Below are 26,394 nucleotides of genomic sequence, written 5' to 3' on the forward strand. Positions count from 1 at the left end.
GTTGGCAAAAAAAGAACAAACAAACAAATAAATAAATAATTTATTTATTTAACTAAATTTAAAAAATAAAGCTTCCTGATTTGGAATTTCTGCTAGTTTTATTTTTTATCCTGGGATTTGAACTCAGGGTCTTGGTAAATCCATACCAATGTGAGGCAAGGTGCAGAGTCACCACTACTTTAGTTCAAACCCTGTGCCAAGCCAAAATTTAAAATTAAGTCACTGATCTTGGCAGGGGGAGGTAGTTGTGGAAATGGGAGGGAAGGGATAGTAGGGGGAAAACAAAGGAAGAGGCAACAATGCTCAATAGGAAATGTACTCATTACTTTGCTCATATAACTGTAACCCCCTGTACATCATTTTTACAATAAACATCATACAAAAAATAAACAATTTAGTGCTCAGAGAAGGACTTTGGGGGTAAGGGAAAGATGTCTGAATAGCTGTACAAAATTCTACACTGCTTTTTTTTGAAATGTTCAGTATGGAACTGAATAAACGTAAGTGCTTTCATCAAAAAAAATTGTCACTGTCTTGGAAATGGGGCCAGTATTTCTGCCATTGCTGGGATTTGATCTCACATTCCAGGTAACTCTTTTGCACCATGGGTAAAGGCAAAGCTTACAGTCCTTGAGGAAAACAAATTCAGGCTATAGTTCCCAAGGCCTGCAGTAAGGCCCTGCAATGGAGCAATATTTATGATATATACTTACATATGTATGTTTATTACATTTTATTATTATTGTCATTGTTTTTTATTTTTATTTTATTCATTTATTCGTTGTTTAATGTATTTAGTATTATTACATACATACATAATATTTATTACATTTTGTACATCTATTATAAAATTATACACAATAATTTAGGACATTGAGTCATTTTTCATTAATACTTTATTAAGTGTTGAAATATGATACATAATGAAATGGAGGCATTTGTCACAGTCATCACATGTTTACAATGTGTCCCCAGTATGAGCTTTGTCTTATTCATTTTTGGACAACTTCCTATAGGGATTTCTTTAGATGATTTATACTCAGAGGCTTTTTCTTGAGGATAGGCAAGTTGAGAGATAAAATAGTAAGAGTGAAGCTGGGAATGTGGCTTATAGGTAGAGAGCTTGCTCAGCATGCATGAATACCAGGGTTTAAATCCTCAGTGCCACATACTCAGAAAAAGCCAGAAGCTGTGGAATGGCTCAAGTGGTAGAGTGTTATCCTTGAGAAAAAGAAGCTCAGAGACAGTACCCCGGGACCTATGTTCAAGCCTCAGCACTGGCAAAAACAATAGGCCAGATGCCGGTGGCTCACACCTACAACCTTAGCTAATCAGGAGGCTGAGACCTCAAGACCACAGTCCAAAGACAGCCTAGCCAAGGAAAGCCTGTTAGACACTTACCTCCAATGAACCACCAAAAGACCCCACATGGAGCTGTGACTCAAGTGGTAGAGTGTTCACCTTGAGCTGAAGGGCTTAGGGATAGTGCCCAGGCTTGAGTTCGAGACACATATCTGGGAAAAAAAGTGAGGGTTAATCAAAGTACTTTTCCTATTTGTTAATTATGAGAACATTTTCTGGAAAATGAATGCTGGTGTACATCAGAATTGGAGTCAGAGCTCAATGTTCAAGTATAGCAGATTCATATGCTCAGGCTCTCTGTCTTTAGCATTATAACTTTGCTTTCTACAGGGTTCTGAAAGATCCAACGTTGAAAAGGTTAATATGCTCCCCAAGCCCTTTATGATGAGCAGTTGACTTGTATTTTCAATGTCATTACAGTTCTGAACTTAGCAGAGCAACAGAAGCTCATGCTTGTCAACCTCGCTTAGCAGTCTGAGGTCTGAGGATCACAGGGTGAAGACAGCCAGGGCAGGAATGTCTATGAGGCTCTGACTTCCACTTCACCACAGACAAAGCAGAAAGGGACTCATATGGCAGAGCGCTAGCCTTAAGCCAAAGGAGCCCAGGGACAGAGCCTAGATCCACAATTCAAGCCCAAAGACCTGCAAGACATTTAAAGCAAAGGACAGAAAAAGAAGGAAAAAGCCAGTAACTCCCTTTGGGTTTGATCAATCTATTTCTATCTTGGAAGCTCCTGAGGAGCTAGCAGGACAAGGACCAAAGAAGGAAATGGACTAGGAGAGCACGCCGAGTTCAAGGTTCAAGTGTAGCAGATCCATCTGCCCAGCCACTCACGTGAAGATTGTAATCATCTTGTGTCCTCCAGTGGGCTTCCGAAAGATCACATGTTCAAGAATTCCTGGGTTTCCCTTGGTGATGAGAAGTTACTTGCATTCTAAATGTTCTTAGAGTTCTCAAGCTATAAAAGCAGGAAAGAAACATCATTGACCCATCCTGCTAGCAGGAAGAACTCCAATGTAACTCTTTATTTGAAGGACAGGAAACAGTTTCAAAAAAACAGGCTAGGTGCAGAGACCTAGGTCTGCAGGATTAGAAGGCAGAATGTATACACTCAACAGGGAAGTGAGCTGCAAAACCACTTCATTCATTCCAGGCACAGCCAGCAATGGGGGCGGGGGGAAACCTGAAATATTTGTTAGAGTCACACCAGGGTCAGGCTTTTCTCAGCCTCTTCAAACAATGACTAATTATCCTTCCTCCCTCAGGTGAAGGGAGCCTCAGGCTATCTTTAGGTTACCAATAGAGAGCCAGTTTAGTAGGGGAGAGGGGAGGAACAGAGTAGAAAAATACTGCTTTTGGTCTTAGGGAGTAGGTTCTTGACTATCTGTCAGATTTAAAGGCCCTTCTACCTCTGCCAGTCCATTCTCCTTCCTTCATTCTCCACATCATTAATGTACATCCCCAGTCCAAAGAGAGGCAGGGCCCTTTCTCTTCTGCCTCCAAGCATGTGAGCTAAAACTTGGCTCTGCCCTCTTGACTCTCGGGCCCTCCACTGCCTGAGAAGTGGGAGAGAGACAGTCTTCCTGCTCTGTGGTTATGGGAAGGCAATGCTGGTTTCCAGGCATACTGCAGAAGGCCTCATGGTGGGGAAGTGTTCCCTTCTTTCCTACTGACATCCAAGACCAGATTCACCTATCATCTGTCTATCTATCTGTCTCTCTGTCTCTCTGTCTCTGTCTCTCTCTGTCTGTCTCTCTCTCTGTCTATCTATCTATCTATGTCTGTCTGTCTGTCTGTCTGTCTGTCTGTCTGTCTGTCTGTCTGTCTGTGTGTCTGTCTGTCTATGTGTCTGTCTGTCTGTCTACCTACCTACCTACCTACCTGGTATCTCTTTGGCAGTTCTTGGGCCGAACTCAAGGCCTGGGCACTGTCTCTAGCACTCTGCTACTTGAGTCACAGCACCAATTCTGGCTTTTTCTGTGTATGTGCTACTGAGGAATCAAACCCAGGGCTTCTTGCATGGTGGGCAAACACTCTCTCACTAATCCACATTCCCAGCCCCCTCATCTTTTTCTTAATGGTAGTTTTTACATAAGTATGCTACCATTTTTCGTCCCCAAGTTAATTTTTCTCAATGACTGTAATAACTATGAACCCTGATCTCTTCCCCTGCCTGATTTGTGACTGTTCCTGTGTTGGCCTCATAATAAAATGTAAATAAAGGCTGCTGAGAGCTTAAGTGTGCATCATATAAGGATGCAGGCGGGGAGCCCCGGAAGAGAAAAGTGATGTGGGCCTGAAATGAAGAGAATGCTGCAGTATGCGCAATGAGCATATCTGAAAAATAAATCAGTAAGTAAAAGCAGAAGCATTGCATAGGGTCTGTTTGCACTCAGGGAAGTAATATACACACATAAGTTGGTAGGAGGACACTGATACATAACTTGGCCTTCTCTTTTTGAATTTTTTTGTGGGCATCCCAGGGCTTAAACACAGGGCCCAATGCATTCCTGAGCTGTTTTGCTCAAGGCTGAGGCTCTACCACCGCCACAGCTCCACTTCCAGCCATCAGGTTGATGATTGAACATAAGTGCATCCCAGGCTTTACTGCCTGCTCTGGACAGTATCTCCTGCTTGGCTTTATCTCTCAAAGCTGGAGCTCTACCCTCTGGGCCACTGCTCCACTTCTGGTTTTCTGGTGGTTTATTGGAGATAAGAGGCTCACAGACTTTCCTGCTCAGGCTGGCTTTGAATGGTGATCTCCTTAGGAGGATTAAGCGGCTTTCCTTAGGGATTCACTGAGAAGCCGCTCCACACAAACCTTTAGTCTAAATCTCAAGAGGTTCTAGAGAAAAACAGAAACAGGAAGATGCTTCTAGTGTGTTCTAGATACTTAAGGGTGTAGACAAAAATAACATTCATAATTTTATAGACAAAAGGAGCAATGCAGACAGTATGAAAATCGCTCAAGTTTTCAGTCCTCTCGTCCTGAGACAGTAAGTTCACTGCAGCTCAATGCTAAGTGACTGAACTAGCATGGCCTGTGGACACTTGCTCCAAAATCCTGGGACACTCATTTCTCATTTTTGGCTTCAAACCTGTAGCCAGAGGGGAAGATAAGGAGAGAAAATCCTTCTCAGAGAAGGCAGCTATAAAGAACATTGGGTAGTTTACTTATAAATTCAAACCATTGGAATGACCCTGTTAAGAAGTCAGATGTCCAGAGTAAAAAATGAAGAAGAAAAGAAAGGCAGGTGCCAGTGGCTGCTGACTGTAATTCCAGCTCCTCAGGAGGCTAAGATGTAGAGAACCTTAGTTTGAATCCAGCCAGTGTAGGAAATTTGACACTATTATATCTATGAGATCAGAGAAAAACCCAGAAATGGGGCTGTGAATTTTAATGCACTACCTCTGAGCAAAAGGAGTTCAGGGACAATGGCTAGGGTTAATGTCCAACCCCAGGACCTGCCCCCCACCAAAAAAGAAAAAGATGGTGTAGCTCTATGTATTTGTATATGGATGGATGTATCCCTATAGGTGAATCTCCAGAGTAGCTATGATGAATGGCACTGAACTAGGAAATTTGTTTTCAGTACAATGATTTCATAGCACAGACAGAGCTTTCAAGACATTGCATATTCCAGGGCTCCCCTCACTGTTCCCAGTGTAGCCTGAGGGTTTCTCTGCATCCCAGGCCTGTTGGAAGAAGTCTCTCATTGTCTGGACAGGCAGACAAAAAGCCTCACTCCTGTACAGCTGTGTAACAAACAACTCCATCTGGGCCAATTAGTGAGGATGAGTGTGGGTAGGCTCTGAAAGTCAGGGAAAAAAAGGCCTCTTTGTACCACAAGTTATCTCGCTCACCAGTGCTCTGTTTTGACAGGAAGCCTTCATTTATGCCACCACCCTTGGCAGGCCAAATTTCCTGCACTTATCTTGCCTTTGTGAGACTAAATTCCGGTGTTCAGATACATTGTTCAATATAATTCAGGAGTCCTTCTGGCGGACAACTAGGGCACTGAACCTATTGAAATGTTTAATTGCAGGCAATGATGGGCCTATGATGCCTCTCCTAAGTTTCTGGAACCTTGGGAAATCAAGCACATGTCGGATATCACAACGCTTCTTATCATCTAGGGCTGGTGAAACTCATCAGGTTTTGAAATATTTGACCTGTCCTAGTTGGGCTCTGGGTGGCTAGGTTTTGGGGTTGAACACAGGGACTGAGTGCTGAACATGAGCTCAGTGCAGAAACCCACTGCTCTACCATTTGGTGTCACAGCTTCACTTCTGGTGTGTGTGTGTGTGTGTGTGTGTGTGTGTGTGTGTGTGTGTGTGTGTGTGTGTGTGTGTGTGTGTGTGTGTGTGTGTGTTCCATGTGCATTCGTGCATACACCAGTCCTGGAGATTGAACTTAGGACCTAAGCAGTGTACCTAGTTTCTCTTGTACAAGGATATCTCTCTCCCACTTGAGCCACAGAGACACTTCAGGCTTTTTTCTAGTGATGTGGTCCTGAGAAATCATGCCTAGGGTTTCATATATGCAAAGCACTCTACCCCTAAGGCCCATTCCCAGCCCTCTGCTTCAGGTTTGTTAGTTTGTTTCTGTGTTTTTCTTGTTGTTGTTGTTGTCTGTTGTAGCAGTTAAAGTCTGGACCTGGGTGCTGTCCCTGAGCTCTTCAGCTCAAGTGTTGTGCTCTACCACTTGAGCCACAGCACCACTTCAGGTTTCCTTGTGGTTCGTTGGAGTTAAGTGTCTCAAGGACTTTCCTGCCCAGCCTAGCTTTGAACCATGATCCTCAGATCTCATCCTCCTGAGTAGCTAGGATGACAGGCATGAGCAACAAACACCAAACTTCACTTCAGGTTTCTTAGTGGTCAATGGAGATAATAGTCTCCTGGGACCTTTTGTGTCTGAGATAGTTTGGAACCCAGATCCTCAGATCTCAGCTTCCTGAGATGGCAGGATGACAGACCTCAGCTATAGACCCCTAGGCAGTGGCACTCTGCTGCAAGGAGTTCCTTGGCTCCATGTGGTGGAGGGCTATCCTGAGCCCAGAGGTAAGGGTCAGTGCCTAGGCCCCAAGTTCAAGGTTCATGACTGAGTAAAAATAGAACAAAACAATTGTCTGCATGAGACAACTCACTAGCCTTCAGTAATACATAATTTTGTCCATGCCATGGGGACACATCTGAGCCACAATATTCTTTTTTTAATCAAACTCCTGTTTTTCTTTATTGTGAAAATACCGTACAGAGGGGTCACAATTACATTGGCAAAGTATTGAACACAATTTTTAGTAAGCATTGTTGCCTCCTCCTTTGTTTCCCCTTCCTATCCTTTCCCCCTCACTCCCCACCCCCCAAGTTGTAAAGTTCGTTTTTAGACATAATGAATTGTACATCTCATTGTGGCAATGGGTCCACCTGTATCCCTATTTAAACAATTTGCTTTTTCCCTTCCCCTCCATTAATTATACCAACATCAAATACAGTGAAAACAGGGGTTATACTGTGGGGGAGAGACCTACAAAGCAACAAATAAATCATCTTATTAATATGTTAGAAACAACCACATGAAAGAAAAAAACATTTGAATCCTTATGGTGTGGTTCATTTCGCCTAAGAGCAACATATCTGACATTTTCTGCTTGTCTCAGGCATATACTAGTTATTGCAAATAAGGAAAACCATGGGACCTATGTTTCTTTGGGCCTGTCTTACTTCACTTAATATAATTTTTTCCAAGTCTTTCCATTTCCTAACAAATGTGGCAATGTCATTTTTTTCTTATGGAGGCATAGAATGTGATTATATATATATATATATATATATATATATATATATATATATATATATATATATATCACATTTTTTGTCTGCAAAATCATCTCAGTTGTGGAGATCTTACAAGGACCAGATGAATGAATGTGCCCTATGAAGGACACAGCACGTGACAATCTTTGCATGACTCAACACACAGCACCCAATGCAGGACTCAGCACACTGCAACCTGTAAAGGACTCAGCACATAGCACCCTGTGCAAGACTCAGCACAGAGCACCCTATGAAGGGCTCAGCACATAGCTCTATTCCACAAATTGTCATTAGAATTAGGGTGGTTTCATCAGTATTACCCCTCTTTGAGGAACATTTCACAAACCACACAAGATCACATCTAATGGCTTAGAGGGGTGTTTTTTTGTGTGGGGGGTTAACCATGGGGCTTGAACTCAAAGTATGTGGATACTGTTCTAATAACATTTGCTCAGGGCTAGAGCTCTGCCACTAGGGGCCACATTTTAAAGAGTCTAACAGACTTCCTACCAGGGCTGAGTTTTAAAGCTCCCAAACAGTTAGGATGATGGGGTTAAGCCAGCCATCAGCGTCTGGTTCCGTGCAGCTGGGTTGCAGCCGTTTACATATATCTAAGTCAGGTTAGGTGGCAGCTGTCAGCACCAGACTCCTAGCTTGCTCTGTGCTGATGTATTTGAAGTCCTGTCCTTATATCATTGCAGGTAGAACATTCTACCTTTTTTTGGCGGCAGTCCTGGGGCTTGAGTAAGGGCTTAGAAAATGTCCCTAAGTGTTGGTGCTCCAGGCTAGCATTTAATTGATTGAAAAACAGCAGAACTTCTGGATTTTCTGTTTATGTGGCACTGAGAAATCCAACCCAGGGCTTCTTGCTTACTAGGCGAGCACTCAACCACCGAGCCCCAGGAGTGAACGAGGTATAAATGGGTAGAGCTTCCTGTATATAAGTATTATATACACAAAAAGATAGATGTCTGTATATTATTGAATTATAGATAATATTACTACCAATTATTAGGTTTTAAATTATGTCTCCATTTAATGATGTGTCCCAGTTGAACAATTGATAAAGCATTAATAATTACTCAATATCCTGTTATTATTTATCATATATGTACATACATCCATACATATAATCACATATTTTATAAATGAGACAAATTAAATTATGCATCGTGTGTTACTACCCATTATTAGGTATTTAATTATGTCTCCATGTAATTTTTATTCTCTTAATGCTCAATAAAATATTAATTAAACTTAATCCAAGTCCTATATTTATTGCGTTGAATTTTATCCCAGAATGATTCACTACTAATTCAATCTGTTTTTCTTCCACCTATGTCATTTCTTACATTTATGACATCCTATTGCATAGCATATAGATTTGCATACAATTTATACAAGCTACCTGTCACCGAGCACTTTCAAAGAAGAGGAAAACGTGTCACACTCGGCTTCTCACTCCATGATTACATTTTTGGCAGAGCTGGTATCTAAACTCAGGGCCTAGAAGGTTCAGTTCATGAATGGGTGACTGCCAGCACAGCAGCCTCTAGCCAATTCAGCTGCCAGGCAGTTCCAGGGCCCTGAGATCGAGCCCTGTATGTTGACTCTATATTGCATTTAGTATAGTTATTCATTTTATTTTTTGTTTTATTTTATTTATTTACCATTTATTTTTATTGACTGTTATTACACATGAAACATTTACTACATTTATTACATAAGATATAGATTTGCCTATGTATGAAACTTCACACCTGACACCCAGGACTTTCACAGAAAAGGAAAACATGTGTCACCATAGGCTTCTTACTCCACCATTCAATTTTTCTGAGGGCTGGCATCTGCACTCATAGCCTACATGGCCCAATTCATGAATGGGTGAGTGTCAGCACACCAGCCTGGGGCATATAGAGCTTACAAGAAGTTCCCAGCACCTGAGATCAAGCCCCAGGGATTGACAAAATAAGAACAGATTGACATGCAGATGGTACTACACAAATAAATATAGATCTTTAAAGAGTGCCAGAGATGTCTATACATTCTTCAGTTATATAAACTACATTCCTAGCAATTCTTGGGTATTTATTATGCCTCCATGTAATTAATATTTTCATTTCCATCCTTAATGAAATATTGATTAAATCAACTACTGTCCTGAATCTATTGTGTCCATGTAATTAATAGTATTCTTTTAATGTGTCAAAAAATATCCATTAAAATCCATTGGCCTCTTAAAATCACTCTGTTTAATTTTATAGTATTATCATTAAGGAACAACTAATTCAACCTTGACATTCATAACCTTCTATCGGTATTCCTATGTATAGGAACCAGACTCTTAGCATCTCCCTGCATTGGTAGGGGTCAGGACCAGGCTTCGAACACAGGGCCTATGTGGCCGTGTTGGCCTATGGCTTCCTTGGTAGCCTGCCAGACTTCAGCAATGCCAGGTTAGAAACACTTTTCAGCCATGTCATTCAGACCCAGTATGGTGACCTTGCAAAGAAAACAAATGTAAAACCGGCAGCCATCTGCAAGTTGCTGATTTGTTTTTTTGTTTTTTGTTCTTGTTTTGGTTTTTGTTTTGTAAAAATACTGTACAAAGGGTTACAATTACATGGGCAAGATAATGAGTACATTTCTTATCAAACATTGTTGCCTCCTCCTATGTTTTCCTTCCCATCTCTTCCCATACCTTCCCTTACCCCTTAACAGATCCTCCCCCCCCCAGCAATGTTGCAAAGTTCGTTTTTTGACATAATGACTTGTACATCTCATTGTTGCAATGGGTCCACCTGCATCCCTATTTAAACAAGACCCTCAGGTTATATTTTATTTTTCCATTTGGAGTGTGAATGCATGCCCTGAGATCATAAGCAGCATCTTGAAGTGTATGGACAGCTGTATTGAGCTACAAGACTCACCTAAGAAAACAAGCAGAGGAAGTGGGATGCAAAATTGACTGAGAGTCAATTTCCACATTAAAGGCATGAATACAAGGGTGAGTCCATTTGAAGAGAGGTCTCCAACAATTTCATGGGACCCCATGGACAAGCCTGGCAGGAAGACACGTGTGTGTGTGTGTGTGTGTGTGTGTGTGTGTGTGTGTGTGTGTGTGTGTGTGTGTGTGTGTGTGTGTGTGTGCCTGAAGGCTGGGCAGGGACTCAGGCTTCTCTACAGCTCCACTTCTGGCTTTTTTGGTAGTTGATTGGAGATGAGATTCTGATGGACTCTCCTACCAAGGCAGGCTTCGACTGTGATATTCAAATCCCAGCCTCATGAGTAGCTGGTATTAAAGAAGTGAGGCACTGGAACCTGTCAGGAATCCTCTTAAATACCAGAGCTATTCTTAGGGAGACAGGAAACACCTCAGTCCAAAAGATGGTGTTTTTTTCATGCTTTAAAGAAAAAATGCACTCAATACTAAAGTATGAAGTAATATTGAAGGAAAGAAGACAGCAAACTTTCATAAATCTGGCGTTGTGAAAGCCCATCAGACATGAGTCTTTCATATAGGAATCTATGTGGCAACATTGAGACTCACCCATGTGGTCATGTGAACTGGTTGAAGACCTATTCTCACACTGACATACCTTCAAAAGTCTGGGGTTCTGCTCTGTGGAAGATGTTTCCCAGTCACACTTGTAAGTCTCTTAGTTTTTCACACTTCTCATCCCTCATTCTTAGTATTCACCAAGTATCTTTTCCATTGCTGCTCCAGAAGGTGTTTTCAATGTCACTGTAAGGATTAATCTAATAAGAGAAACATGTTTGAAGAACTTTAATACTTATATTAATAATATCATTACTAATAAAGAGTATTATTCAAGAACTACTTTAAGATAAATAAAACATGATTTGGAGCAGTTATGTAGTTTGGATATTAAATATGATAACACACATATATTCTTAGACCATTACAAATCTGTAGTTACTGCAATCTTACAATACATATATTCTTAAGAAAGAAAAAGTGTTGATAAGATAAGCAACCCAGTAGTTGTTGAATGAGATAAATATAGTGAGGACTTCTGTTGAGCTAGTACACACTGGTTCTTGCTCTGAAAGCATCACCTATCTGTTCTGAGAGCCAGTCAGGCTTAAGTAGGACACATGCTTCCAGATGACAGACCTGCCTGGCATTCACTGCCTAAGTCCATTCAGGCCCACAGCCCATAGAAAATATAGAACAACCTTCAGAACAGTCATCCCGACTTTAAAGCTCAAGCCTAGCTCATCAGCAGACTGATGTCTGAGGATTGTGGTTCAAAGTCACCCTGGGCAGCAAAGTCTGGAAGACCCTTATCTCCAGTTAACCACAAAAAAGCCACAGTGGGAGGGATAAACTGAGAGCAAGGGAAGGGGTGTAATTATCCCCCAAAAATGTATTCATTACCTGACAACTGTTTAATTTAACTGACTTAACTGTTACCCCTCTGAACATCATATTCCTAATAATATTTTTTAAGAAAACGAAAATGAGGCTGGGAAGGTGGCTCAATGGTTGAGTGCTTGCCTTGCATTCATGAGGCCCTGAATTCAATTCCTCAGTACCATATAAGCAGAAAGAAAGCTGGAAGGGACGCTGTGGCTCAAGTGGTAGAGCACTAGCCTTGATCTGAAGAGATGAGGGACAGTGCCCAAGCCCAGAATTCATGCCCGTAACTGACAAAAACAATAAAGAAAAGGAAATAAAAAAGGAAGAGTATTGCTGCCAGGCTCAGTGGCCAAGCCTGTACTCCTAGCTATTCATAAGGCTGAGGATCAGTGATTGAAGCCAACTTGGGTAGGAAAGCCTATACGAATTTTATCTCAAATTATGTACAAAAAAAATCTAGAAGTAGAATTGTGGCTCCACTGGTAAAGCAGTAGACTTGAGGGGAAAAACAAACTACAGGTATAGTGTCCATTTCCTGATTGCAAGCCCCAGAAAGGCACAGAATAAAAGAAGGAAAGACACTATGAACTTGGTTTATCTGTACCTGAGATGACTTTGTTAGAGACGATTATGGACTGAAACTCTGAACAGGGCATACTAGGTCTGGCATTTTTTCTACACAAACTGTGTGCACAACCATCTTAAGTCCTTCGCTATTTTATAGTTGCAGGTTGCATTATCTTCTCACCATGGAAGAGGTCCAGTATTTACTTTCCCTAGGGTAGCTGCTTCCTTGTCTTCTGCTCTTTACTCATGGACAGCAGTATTTTAACTGAGAATGCAAGGAGGAGGATTGGCAATGCCTTGAAAAAGGGAATATTCTAGAAGTGGGTGAGATGGTGGTGATAATGCCCAGGACCAGGTGAGCATTTTGGTGATGATTGGGCATGGTGTGTCATTCTTTATCAATATGCTGAGGGGCCATGGACATGAAAAGGAGGCCTCAATGCCTCCTGGGGTCATTCAGACTACATAGATATAAGCCAGCTAATCTTCCTCTCACTTTCCCAGCATGGAGTTATGGGCCCTGGCTGGAAGGGGACTCATGCCCAAGTATGGACAGCTATCCATACAACATCCAGTTGTGTCCTCTACATTGTTACTACATTGAGAGCAGTGCAGCACAAATCACATGGAGCATGTCTAAATCATTAAAGGGATGGGAAAGTGGTTCTATGTTATATGGACCAAGACAGACAGAGAACACCATATAAATTCCCTTTCAGAGACCCCCCTTCTGTTCAATGGCCAAGAGAACATACAGGAAAACCTGCAGAAGGAGGAGCTATGTTCCTAACCTGGACCCTTCACTGCATGATTTCCCAAAGCTTATGGATACAATGAAACTAAATCTCTCCAAGATGAGGCACGAAGTCTCTCAGAGACCATTGCCCACATCTGTGAGGAGAGCATAGGAGGTAAAATGGACTGTCAGGGGAGGGGAATAGCCACAGAGTGTCTCCATGACATCTCTGGCATCCAGTATTCAGATAATTAGGGAAAGGTTATGAAAGCCTATTTGGTGTGGATAGTGAATCATTGCAGCAGGTGGCACAGAGGATGGGAAAGCGAGTTTAGGAGTACATGGGTCACATCAAGTCTCAAGATGTGCAGATCTACCATCAAGAGAGCTGGACATTATGTTGGATATGTTACATGATAGCCTTTGCTAATGCCATCTTAGACACATGTTATACTACAGTGACTCTGCTGTCTACTACCACAAATGCATGGAAGAGAGATAGAAACTTCATACAGTTGCTGACATCACCAAGATCATCCTAAGGAAGAACTTCATAGACATTATCATCTGATTGTGTGTGGGGTCTGGGGTGGGGGGGGTGTATGTGTGGACACTAGGGATTCAACTTTGGGCCTGGACAGTGCCCCTGAGCCTCTTTTGCTCAAGGCTTGTACTATAGCTCTTAAGCCACAGATCCACTTTCAGCTTTTTTGATATTTTATTGGAGTCCCATAAGTATTTACTTACAAGATAAACTTTAATTATGAGGTGATATGATTTTAAGGATGATATACTACTATGCAAATGCAATAAATAAAAATGGGAGGTAAAAAGACACTCTAAGGAGTATATAGGAAGTTTTATGAAATCCATGAAAGTATATCTTAAAAAAGTGTTATTAGTGACTTAAACAGCAGTGCTAAATTTTTTGTCCTGGATAAATGAATGCAGTCAGTTATTTCTGTTTAAATGTATAATGTTATTTTTATCTTTTTACTGTTTGTAATCTATACTATTAATATTAATAGGTGTAGGAGACTCGAGCTGAGCTGTTGAACCTGGAAAAGGTTTGAGAGGTTGGAACACCACCTCAATAGTACTCAGAAAGCTGAGAGCTGACCATGCAAAGGTTAAAACACAGCTCTGTGAAGTAAGCCAGGCCCAAAGTTATTTGAAATAACTAGTATATGTCTGAGACAAACAGAAACTGTCAGACAAGTTGATGTTAGGTGAAATGAACCCCAAGATAAGGATTCAAAGTTTTTTTCTTTCTTGAGATTGTTTCCAACATACTTATAAAATGATTTCTTTGTTGCTTTATATGTACCTCCCCCATGGTATTAGCCCTGCTTTCACTGTATTTGATGTTGGTATAATTTGTGGAAAGGAAGGGAAGAAAAACAATTTGTTTAAATAGGGATACTGGTGGACCCATTGCAACAATGAGATGTACAACACATTATGTCGAAAAGCGAACTTTACAACTTTGGGGTGGGGTAGGAAGAGCGGGAGGGAGGGGTGTGGGGAAGGATGGGGGAGGGATGGGAGATGGAAAGGGATAGGAAGGGAAAACAAAGGAGGAGGCAACAATGCTTAATAAGAAATGTACTCATTATCTTGCCCATGCAATTGTAACTCCTCTGTATGGTATTTTCACAATAAAAAATCAATCAATCAATAAATATATAAATAGGGTTACAGGTGACCCCATTACAACAATGAAATGTATAAGATGTTATGTTGAAAAACGAACTTTACAACTTCGGTGGGGGGTGGAGGGAGAGAAGGGGGGTTGAGAAGGGAAGGGATGGTAAGGGGAAACAAAGGAGGAGGTAAGAATGCTTGATAAGAAATGTACTCACTATCTTGCCAATGTAATTGTACTCCTCTGTATGGTATTTTCACAATTTTACAAAAAAGCACAGCTCTGGAGAGGGTTAAGCTATTGCCCCCTTCCATAGTGCTTTAAAGGCCTTGAAGCCTGGGAGGTAAAAGAATTGACAACTTAACCTAGGAAACTAGATAAAATAGACCAAATGTCTGGATTTTCTCTGGGTTGCATTCTCCTTTCTCAAAACAAAAAGGGAACCAGTGTTTCTCACTCACTGTGGTGGCTCTGATTGCAATATAGAAGCTTCATTTTTGCATGTATCCATGGTAACATTCCCAGCGTGAATTCAAATAAATATGATTGCTTGTGTGACCTGGGGCCCAGGTGCCAGTAAGCCTTGGTACCCAAGGTCCTCATTGATTTTTTTTTTCTTTTTCTCTATACCTGTCTGGTATTTTCTAATTTTCTTCAGCTTGGTATCCTATTGCACTGCCTTGGGTTGCAATTAGCAACAAATATGAATATTCTTGAGTTGTAAAACATAAAAGACTTACAAACTTTCTTATCCCAGATGGCTTCAAACCACAATCCTCAGATCTAAGCCTTCTGAGTAGTATTACAGGCATAAGCCACTGGCAACCAGCATGCATCTGAAGAATTGATATCAGTGAGATCTTTCTTGGGGAATGTCTGCACATCTCAGTCCTCCTCAGCTCTGTTCCTTCCTGTTGCCCAAACAGAATCAAACACTTTCACTCCTTTATGTTCAAAATCCTTGAAGTTAGTGAACTGACTTGCCTGCCATGTACCTCCTTTCTATAAATACAATAGTGGGTTTTACTTCTTACCATCGATTAACTAAATTAACTGGGATCCACACAGAGGTGACATGTCCTTTTCTGGATTTCACACCGTACACCTATGTTTTACTTTATCTAATAAAGTTAACATAACTTACCTTGTTTGAGGTTTCTTAGTTCCCATATTTCTTCCTTCTCATCCCTCTTTCCCTTGCACAGAAGGAAGAACAATTTGGAATTGTGAAGAGTGAGTTTTTAGTCATTTTCTGAAAAGCTTTGCCAATGGATCCTGATTTCCAAGTCCTGAGTAACTGGCCTGTAAAGCCTTGTTCTTTAATCTCTCCTCAGCTGACACAAATGACCATATATATCTTAAAAAGGCTTTGGGAAATGAGTTCAGGTTATCAGTTAGGAATCCTAATTACCTGGTCACTGCGCATAAGTTGTTTTTGTTTTTGGTTTTGTTTTGTTTTGTTTGAATAGTGTACAATTAGTACCAGAATTAGACTTCCAAGTATTTTTTTTTAAATTCAAAGCTAGCAGGCTTTCTTATTTGAACCACAGATCAACTTCTGCCCCACTCTCTTTATCTTTTGGTGGTAAATAGGACAGAAGTGTCCCACAGGAATTCAAGGGCACTACACAGTATCCTCAAATCTGAGGACTGTGGTTCACAGCCAGCCTGGGCAGGAAAGTCAATGAGCCTCCTATTCCCAACTAATCAGCAAAAAGAAGTGGAACTGTGGCTGAAGTGGTAGAGCAGCAACCTTGAGCCTAAAAAAAGCTAAGATAAAGCTAAGAAAAAAAAGTTTTAAAAAAAGGTAAGTGAAAAACAGATCTAGCACTAAGACAACCACAAAATAAATTTTTAAAAAAGTACAAGAGAGCACAAAGAGTCTTAGAAATGATAAAAATTAACAAGAAACTGGTGGCTCACACTTGAAATTCTAGCTACTCAAAACACTGAAATCGAGCATTACTATTCCAAGCCAGCCAGGACAGGAAAGCCCATTGTGTGTGTGTGTGTGTGTGTGTGTGTGTGTGTGTGTGTGTGTGTGTGTGTGTGTAAAAAGCCCATTGTGTGTGTGTGTGTGTGTGTGTGTGTGTGTGTGTGTGTGTGTGTGTGTGTGTGTATGAGTGTGTGTGTGTTCCTTTCTGGGATATGATCTACAAGTTTTTGCTTGACCATTTCCAATCTTTTGGAGGTTAATTTGAGATAAGAATTTCATGAACTTTCCTTGTCCTCTGACAATGAACCGCAATCAGTATAATTCAGGACCTTGTGGGAGTGTCTATACTTCCCTCCTACTAACCACCAAAACCAAAAAATGAACCAAATTGCAACTGTTACTAAACTTTTAGAGCATTCTATCCTTCAGCAAGATTGGTGAGGCCCTAAAAACAAGAGAGAGAACCAACAAATAAATAAATGTATGTGAAGAAGAAAAGAGCCAATTAGTTTTTTTATAATATAGACTCATATCTTTAATCCAAGCTGAAATGTAAAGATTACAGTTCGAATCCAGCCTGGGCAGGAAAGTCCAACTAACTTCTTTTTGAGTGTGCTAGACATGGGCTTGAACTTGAGGGTTTTTACTCAAGTTTAAAAATACTACTTCCTGTCTCATCTGGTTAATTGGAGATGAGTCTGATGGACTTTCTAGCCCAGGCTGGCTTTAAACTGTAATCCTTAGATTTTAGGATACTGTGTAGTGCCTTGGTTCCCATGGGACTCTTATCTACTATTAACCACTAAAAGAAAAATAGAGGCGGAAGTTGAGCTGAGGCTCAAGTAGTAGAGCCTGCTAGCTTTGAAATGAAAAACAAAATACCCAAAATAAAACAAAACAACCCTCATAGTCACTAGGCCTTGAATTCAAGCCTCCCCTCCCCCCCAAAAGAACCCTCAGGAGTTGAGTTTTTGTTCCTGCTAGCTTTGAGCAAAAAACAAAAGGCCAAAAATCTCATGGACAGTGAAGTAGTGTGGCCTAAATGTAGAGCCTGGTAGTTTTGATCTAAAAAAAACAAGCCAGGTGCCTCTGGCTCATGCCTGTAATCCTTGCTACTCAGGAAGCTTAGATCTGAGAATCACATTTGGAAGCCAGCCTCGGCTAAAAAGTCCCCTGGTGACTGTTTTTTTTCCAACTAAGTAGAAGTGGCACTGTGTCTGAAAATAGTAGTGTACCTGCTGTGTCCCTGACAGACAGTTACTAGGCATTGAGTTCAAGCCCCCAACTGACAATATCAATAAATTAATTAATTAAATACTGAGCATAAATGAGTAGGCCCTAATAATAAAGGACATAAACTTTGAAAAAGGGGGAAGGGACAATCAAATAAATGAAAAGGTGGAAAAGGAGCTATTAAGGCTTTCTAAATCAAAACTGTAAGTCTACCTGCTCATATTACTGAAAACTGAGGACTGTGGTTCAAAGCCAGCCCAGGCAGGAAAGTACAGGAGACATATTTTACTGTGTTCAGTATGGGCGCTTGAACTTGCTATGTTTTGCTCATGGCTACAGGTCTACTTCTTCCAACCTCTTGGTGGTTATTAGAGATAATTGTCTCATTGACTTTCTTGCCCAAGACTGGCATTGAACCATGATTCTCAGATTTCAGTCCTTTCTGTAATGCTCTTGACTTTCTATTGATATTCTAATCTCCTATTAACCACAAAAAATGCAAAAGTTGAGCTGTGGCTCAAGTAGTGATACCAGCTACTATTAAGGTAAAAATAAATAAACCTCAAGGAAAGTCATCTTGACTTAATTTCAAGACCTAAGAACCACCACTCAATTAAAAAAAATAGAACTTCAGTCACTGTGACCTGAGTTTAAGCCCTAGAAAAAGAGCTGCAAAAAAGAAAAACAGCCTGTAGTTTACCTGTGGTCAAAGTTGTAGGGCATGGTAGTTTCAAGGGAAACAAAAAACATCATAAGAGCTAGCGCCTAATAACAAATGTCAAAAGGAAAGAAAGAAAGAATAAATAACTGAAAAGGTGAAAGAAGAGGTAATTAAAGATTTGTAAATGTTGACTCACACTTATAATTCTGAATGCTAAGGAAACGGAAATCTGTAGGTCATGGTTCAAAGCCATACTGGACAGGAAAGTCCATGAAACTTGCTTCAGTGTGTTCAGTTGAGGGACTTAAAATTGAAGTGTTTTGCTCAAGGCTACAGCTCTACTATCTTCCACCTATTAGGTTGACTGGAGATAAGAGTCTCATTGACTTTTCTGCCCAGGCTGACTTTGAACTCTGATCATCAGATTTCAAGCCTTTCTGTACTGCCCTGGACTACCCATGGAATTCTTGCCTCATATTAATCACTTAAAGAAGGCAGAAGTTTAGCTGTGGCTCAAGTAGTAGAGCCACCTACCCTTCAGTTAACTAAGTAAATCAATAAAACCTCAGAAAGAGAGGAGAGGAATGAGAGTGAAAGACAGAACGTCTTACAATAAGCAAAAGGAAAGAAATGTATATATCACCTGGAAGAAATAATTGTATTGTCGAAGCTTATAGAATTGTATTGTCAAAGCTTATAGAATTCACAAACTTTAACAACCATAATAATGACAATTTGCATTGTGAAGGTTAAAATATGTTTGTGACTTCAACTAAATATCACTATTCCACAATATTCTGAAATAGAAATTTAGGTAATCACCTAATCTCAATAATAGTAAAAATCTCAAAAAGAGTCACCAGGCCTTAATTTCAAGCCCTAACACCAACGTGCCTAACTCCGGCCAAACACACACACACACACACACACACACACACACACACACACACAACAGAGAGCAGGAGCTGAGTTCTCATGCTTGGAGCAAAAGCCAAATGAAACAAAAAGTAGACTGTAGTAGACCTATGGCTTAAGTAATAAAGCAAGCTGCTTTTAAGAGAAAAGAAAAGAAAACCTGAGTATGAAGGCAAGGCCCTAAGCCCCTGACTCTTCCCAGAATGGAAATCAGTCATGGAATCCAACAGTTTGTGCTTGTTCTTGGGATCACAGCTGAACGTGCCCCTTCAGTTCTAGGCCCTCCTATCAAAAATAGAAGGTAGGCTTGTTCTTGGCTTCTGGCACAAGTACCTTGTGTAAAGGAAGCCCCTCCTCATGCTTCCTGGATCCCAGGGTTCAGCCTCTCTTGTGAGTCAGGGTGGGACGTGGATGGCAGTGTGACAAGAGGTTCCAAATAGAGTGGCAGCTGTGCTAATTGACTTGAGGCTGACAGCTGGATGCCAGGGCTAAGTGATAACAGGTAGCTATCTCTGATTACCCAGCAGTAGGAAGAATGAGCTGGAGCACCTACTGGCTCTGCCTATCAAGTCCACCCCATCTCCTCTGCCCCTGTAACAACCAGAGGTTTAAATGGGGATCTGAGTTGGCTGTGTCAGATTCCTTCTCCCCAGCCCTACCTGTTTGCTTCTGTGTACACCACTGCTGAGGACACGCATCCAACTGCTCTGCAGCCCTACACCGTGAGGGAGATCATGTACATACAGGCAAGCCACTGTGGCAACCAGATTGGCGCAAAGGGGAGCATGACACTGGCCTAGGATCCCAGTCTCAAATTTAGGGGGATGAGGAGGAAGAGGATGGGGTTGGAGGGTGCAGGTGGTGGTGGTCATGTCTAGGCTGAGGTAGGTGGGGCTCCATAGTAGTCCCTAACCTCCTGGAAATCAAGTCCCCCAGATAGTTTCCCCAATTTCCCTAATTTGTGTGGCCCAGGTGGGTGTGGTTTTTTAAGTAAGGCTTGCATGTCTTTGTCTTACCTGAGACTCAAGTCATTGTACTTAGTTTCCTGGGAATAGACTAATGCATTTTTGGTCTGATTTGAATGAAAGGAGTGCAGTTTCTTTGAGCTGACAGATACAGAGGATTCCCTTTTTGTCAACTGATGAGTATCAGATAATTGAGAACAGTTCGTCCACCTTAATGCAAATTTCTCTGAGTTTTCATGCCTTAACTCAGTTCCCTTAAGTTGGGTGTTTTCTAAATCAGTGGTTGTCTAAATCAGTGTATGCTCTGAGGACCCTTGGGGTTCTGGAGACCCTTCTAGCTGAGTCTTCAAGTTACTGCTTTGGCAACTTAATGTCCATATAAGACCAGGTTCTGGTCATAGAATCCAAACAGAATATGGTATCCCATAAGATAGAATACTCATAGGAGAACCCAGATGTCTTCTATTCAGCAAGATAGCAAAGAGATTAACAAAACTAAAATACTATCAATTTTTGTGCTTTTTTAATTTAAAAAATCTAATTTTTTTACAAAAATAGTTGTGTCAACAGGACTTGGGTTTCTTATAGTTATTTTAAAATCCATTGTTTGGACAGTTAACATTCTAGGCCATAATACACTCCTATTTCCATCTCAGTTTTGGGAAATGCTACGCAATGAGCACAACATTGACTGCACTGGAAACTACTATGTAGACAGCAGCTTACAGCTGCAGAGAATCGAGGTGTATTACAATGAGGCAGCTAGTGAGTGTCTCCCAACTGGCTTCCAATACCGTGGCAGAATAGGTCCCTAGGAATACTAATGACAAGGAAGGAGTTCCTGCCTTTCTTAGGGTGGTATTGTAGTTCGAATTTGGGGCCTCCATCTTGTAAGTCAAGTGCTGTATCCACCTGAGCCACTCCACCATATATTTTGTTTTAATTTTTGAGTATACACTTGTGAATTCCTCAGAAAAGCCTTTTACTGAATTCCCCCTACCTGTACTTGCTGACTAGCCACACCTGGATTTTTTTTTCTTGTCATGGGGTTTCAACTCTGGGCATAGGCATTGTCCTTCATCTCTTCAATCTTTCTTTTCCTTTTATTATCAGGGGTTCCTTTTTTTAGAACTCTCTGGGCTTCTGGGATAACTCCTTCTAGCTTAGTTTAATTCATTAATTCTGCTTGTTGTAACATATTTGGAAATTTTAAGTTTTTATGTTTACTATGCGTGAGCTGCAAAACCGCTTGTGAAGTTGTAGGAGTTTTTGGAGGCAGCGTCACATCAGATGATAGATTGATTGGGGCATCGCCCACATTTAATCTTTGGTCCTAGTCTTTATTATTTAGAGAAGTCATCTCCATTGGACTGGAAAGAAACAACATGCTCTGTTCACGGATCAATAGAAAAATAGCCAAAACGAGAATAAAAGCAACGAATGTACAGCCAAGAAGAATATAGTAAGAATAAAGGTAGAGGCTATAAAGGTGCAGCCAAGTGTATGGGATGCCTTGAACCAACACCCTCTTCCTGCAGGCATGCTTCCTTAAAGCTCTTTGTCTAACACGATCTCATGCAGAGGTGGCATAGGAGGTGGCATGGCACCAACTATTTCAGGTAGTTTCTTGGAGATAAGAGTCTCCCAGAATTTCCTGCCCCAGCTGGCTTCAATCTGCGATCCTAAGATCTCAGACTTTTCAGTAGCTAGAATTTCACCCTTCAGCAACCAGAGCCCAGTTGCATTGCCCTCTTTAAAATACAGATTAAATTTCTAAAAAGAAAATTTTTGAAATTGAAAATTTTAAAATTTTAAAGAGGGATGTTCAGTCACTAATATATATGTGAATAGTCCAAATCACAAAGCATAAATAAAGTGTCTCACCCTGAAATCTATAACACTTCTGGACTTCAGCATTTTGAATATGGATACTTAGCCAACAATAAATTCTTTTTAAGGTTTTTAAAGTAGAAAACATTGTTGTGATGTAGAAAAACCCAATAATAATGTGTAAACACTGCTTTTAAATGATTCATATTGTCTTTCCTAATACAAACAACCTTACTGAAGTCTACAGAGTAGATTTTCAGTTTTTGTAAATGTCAATGTGAAATTCATTTAATTTTATATAAAGAGTTTCCATTCTACATTATTGTATACAAACAGAATCGTAGATAATTGGTTTTCCTGTGTAATAAACCAATGAAAAAGTGCAAACAAAAGGACAGAGCTATTTAATGTATTTGAGTTTTATGGATCTACATTTGGGGATGTCCTCACCTTGGTATTTTGTGTTGATATTGCTTAAGTAAGATATAAGACTTTAATCTTGTGGTTCCTTGGTTGAGAGTTGTGTGGGATTGTGTCACTCCTATGAACAGTATTTTATGTTGTGTCTTTATTAGATCCTGCATATCAGGCAGGATGGCCAGTTTTCTTCATGTGATTGTTTAGGAAGGGGGCAATCTCAAACTCATGTTTATATCATTTTAACTGATATCCCTTTTGAAAAATCAGGTTAAATGGCAAATTGCAAGTAATCGCCCAAGGTTGCTCTGAGTATTTGAATACAGGGAAATGTGCTATTTGATAACAATTATTGAAACATTATAACACAAGAAATATGTATTTTATGTATTTTACCCAGGAAAGCATTATACTTGAATTCCTCTACATTTACTTGCTGAAGAGCCACACCTGGCTCTTTTGTTTTGTTTGTTTTTTTGTCGGCAGTGGCGCTTAAACTCTGTGCCTATGCACTGTGCCCCAACTCTTCTGTTCAAAACAAGCAGCCATACCACTTAAGCCACAGTGCCATTTCTGGTTTTCTATTAGTTTATTGGAGATAAGAGTCTCACAGACTTTCCTGCCGAGGCTGGCTTTGAACAGCGATCCTCTGATCTCCAAATCCACAGTTGCTAAGATTATAGGCATGAGCCAATGGTGCTCTGCACCTAGCTACTTTTAATTGGGGAAGGAAAGGGAGAACAACAAAGGAGTGGGTAACAATGTTCAACAATAAATGTTCTCATTTCCTTACTCATGTAACTGTAACTCCTCTATACAGCACCTTTACAATAAAAATAAAATTAACAAAAAAAGAGAAAGGTTCTTGCTGATAGGCAATGATGACTCACACCAGTAATCCTAGCTACTCAGGAGGCTGAGAAATGAGAATCATGGTTCAAATTCAGCCTGGGCAGGAAAGCCCCTGAGACCCTTATCTACAATAAACAACTCAGAAAACTGAAAGTGGGACTGTGGCTCAAGTGATAGAGTGCTAGCCTTGAGCTGAAGAGCTGAGGGACTCAGCCCAGGCTCAGAGTTCAAGCCCCACCATGAACAACAACAACAAGAAAAGGTGTTGTCATCTTTCTTTTGCCCCATTAGACTCAAAGCCTGATGCTCATCTTTGCCTTCTGAGTAGCTGAGATTTCAGCCACCATGCCCAAAGCAAAGGAATGAAATGCATGGAAATAGACAACTGCAAACGTCCTTAAAGTTGCTGAAGCCTCTTGCATGGTGATTCATTCTCAAGATATCTTTTCTGTTTCCATGTCTGAAATGCTGTAATTTCTGTAATGAATGCTGAGAGCCACTTAGAATCATAAGCTCTGCCCCTAAGTTCCTTGTCAAGTATAGGCCTAAGTCAACTCTTGTTCCCACAGGCAACAAATATGTTCCTTGGGCCATCATGGTGGATGTAGAGCCTGGCACCTTAGACTCAGTAAGATTGGAACCATAGAGTTTCAGACCAGACACTTCATATTTAGTAGGTCAGCATGGTCCATGGAAGATGGCTAATAGGCACCCCTCCTTCCTAACATCCAGGCACACTCCAGTTCCCAGAGCTGAGCTGAGCCTTTATCCATCTAGATATCATCCTCACCTAACCTACCTATTTCAGTCCATGGGAGTCATGTCCCTGGCCACTCAATCAGCACAGATAAATGCCAGTCTGCAAACAGCCTCTGAAGGGAATGAACAGCGAGCAGGGAATGCCTCCAACAAGGTTTCAGCGCTGCTGGCCATTTCAAATACCTGGCAATAACAGGGAACCACTTCAGGACACCAGAAATCAAAGCACAGCTATGTATGAGCAAGGTGCAGACAAGTGCCTGCAGCTTAGCTTCCCTCTTACCATTCTGTTCTCCTGTTCCTCCTGTGAAAGTAAGTACTTTTCCATTATTGAGGCAGGCTCTGTTCATTTTTTTTTTGGTCGGTCGTGGGGCTTGAACTCTGGGCCTGAGCACTGTACCTCAGCTCTTCAGCTCAAGCAAGCACTCTACCGCTTGAACCACAGCATCTCTTCTGGCTTTTTCTGTTTATGTGGTGTTGAGGAATCGATCCCACGGCATTGTGCATGTGAGGCAAGCACTCTACCACTGAGACCCCTTCCCATCCCCAGGCTCTGCTCATTTTTAGAAGTACGCACGTGGTTTGGGTTAAAATGTATCTTCCTCCACATTGTCTTTACTTTCTTTAGAACCTGGGTGATTTGTAGGGTCCCAGACACATTGAAAACATTTCCTGAGGGCTAGGAAGGTGGCTCAGCAGTACAGTGCTTGCCTTGCATGCATGAGGCCCTGGGTTCGATTCCTCAGCACCATATAAGCAGGAAAAAAAAAGCCAGAAGTGGTGCTGTGGCTTAAGTGGTAGAGCACTAGCCTTGAGCTGAAGAGCTGAGGGACAGCGCCCAGGCCCAGAGTTCAGGCCCATGACTGGACCCAAAAAAAGAAAACATTTCCTTTATTTCACCAAAGTGTATCTAAAATAATAGCCAAAGTTGCTCAGAGGAGCCTATAGTCTTCACAATGCATATAACACAGTCATTATTCCTGGAGTATGTGTCTCATCATGTCTTTGTGTCTGATAGGCCAGAACAGGGCAGGCAATAACTGGGCCAAGGGCCACCACACAGAGGGAGCCGCGCTGGTGGAGTCAGTGTTGGAAGTGGTGAGCAGAAAGGTGTGGCTGTCTCCAGGGTTTCTAGCTGCACTACTCCCTGGGAGGTGGCACCAGGTCAGGCATGGGCACCCTGATTCTCAATAAGATCCGAGAGGAGTTCCCAGACAGCATCATGAACACCTTCAGTGTCATGCCCTTGCCCAAGATGTTGGACACTGGCACCTTAGACTCAGTGAGATCGGAACCATTTGGCCAGAGTTTCAGACCAGACAACTTCATATTTGATATGTCATCATAGTCCATAGGAGATGGCTAACAGGCACCCCTCCTCCCTAACATCCAGACACTAGTTCCCAGTGCTGGGCTGAGCCTTTATCCACCTAACCCTATCATCCTCACCTAACCCTACAACACCATCTTATCTGTCCACCAGTTGGAATATGCAGATGAAACATTCTACATTGACAACGAGGCCCTGTATGACATCTGCTTTTGCACCCTGAAGCTGCCCATGCCCACCTATGGAGACCTGAACCACCTGGTGTTGGCTACCATGAGCAAGGTCACCATTTGCCTGTGCTTCCCTGCCCAGCTGAATGCAGACCTGCACAAGCTGGCTGTGAACATGGTGTCCTTCCCCTGCCTGAACTTCTTCATGCCTGGCCTTGCACCCTGTCCAGCCATGCCAGCCAGCAGTACAATGCTCTTTCAGGGCCCAAGCTCACCCAGCAGATGTTTGACACCAAGAACACGATGGTAACCTGTGATCCCCACCATGGCTGCTACCTGATAGCGGCTGCCATCTTCCGAGGCCGCATGTCCATGAAGGAGGTGGATGAGCAGATGCTCAACTTGCAGAACAAATAAGCAGCTACTTTGCAGAATGGATCCCCAACAACGTGAAGACACTTGTGTGTGACATCCCCCCACATGGCCTCACGATGTTGGCCACATTCATTGGTAACAACACAGCCATCCAGGAACCCTTCAAGCACACCTCAGAGCAGTTCAGTGCCATGTTGCAGCACAAGGCATTCTTGCACTGGTATACAGGCAAGGGTATGGATGAGACGGAGTTCACTGAGGCTGAGAGCAACATCAACAACCCGGTGTCCAAGTACCAGCAATGCAAAGATGCCACTGCTGATGAACAGGGGGAATTTGAAGAAGTCTTGTGGAAGAAGAGGTTTAAGACTTCCCATTGCTAGCAGTGCAACAGGAATGCCAGAGCCTGCCTACGGCTTCTCAAATAAATGGTGCTT

General features: G+C 41.6%; 1 pseudogene; it reads left to right on the forward strand.

Annotated features, from left to right (window-relative positions):
• The first annotated feature begins 10,177 nt into the window (after nucleotides 1–10,177).
• LOC138836028 (tubulin beta-2A chain-like) lies at nucleotides 10,178–26,340 on the forward strand (annotated as a pseudogene).
• Nucleotides 26,341–26,394: the final 54 nt, after the last annotated feature.

The sequence above is a fragment of the Dipodomys merriami genome, unplaced genomic scaffold (assembly GCF_024711535.1).
Source record: "Dipodomys merriami isolate MVZ:Mamm:240054 unplaced genomic scaffold, mDipMer1.0.p SCAF_247, whole genome shotgun sequence".
Classification (NCBI taxonomy): Eukaryota; Metazoa; Chordata; class Mammalia; order Rodentia; family Heteromyidae; genus Dipodomys; species Dipodomys merriami.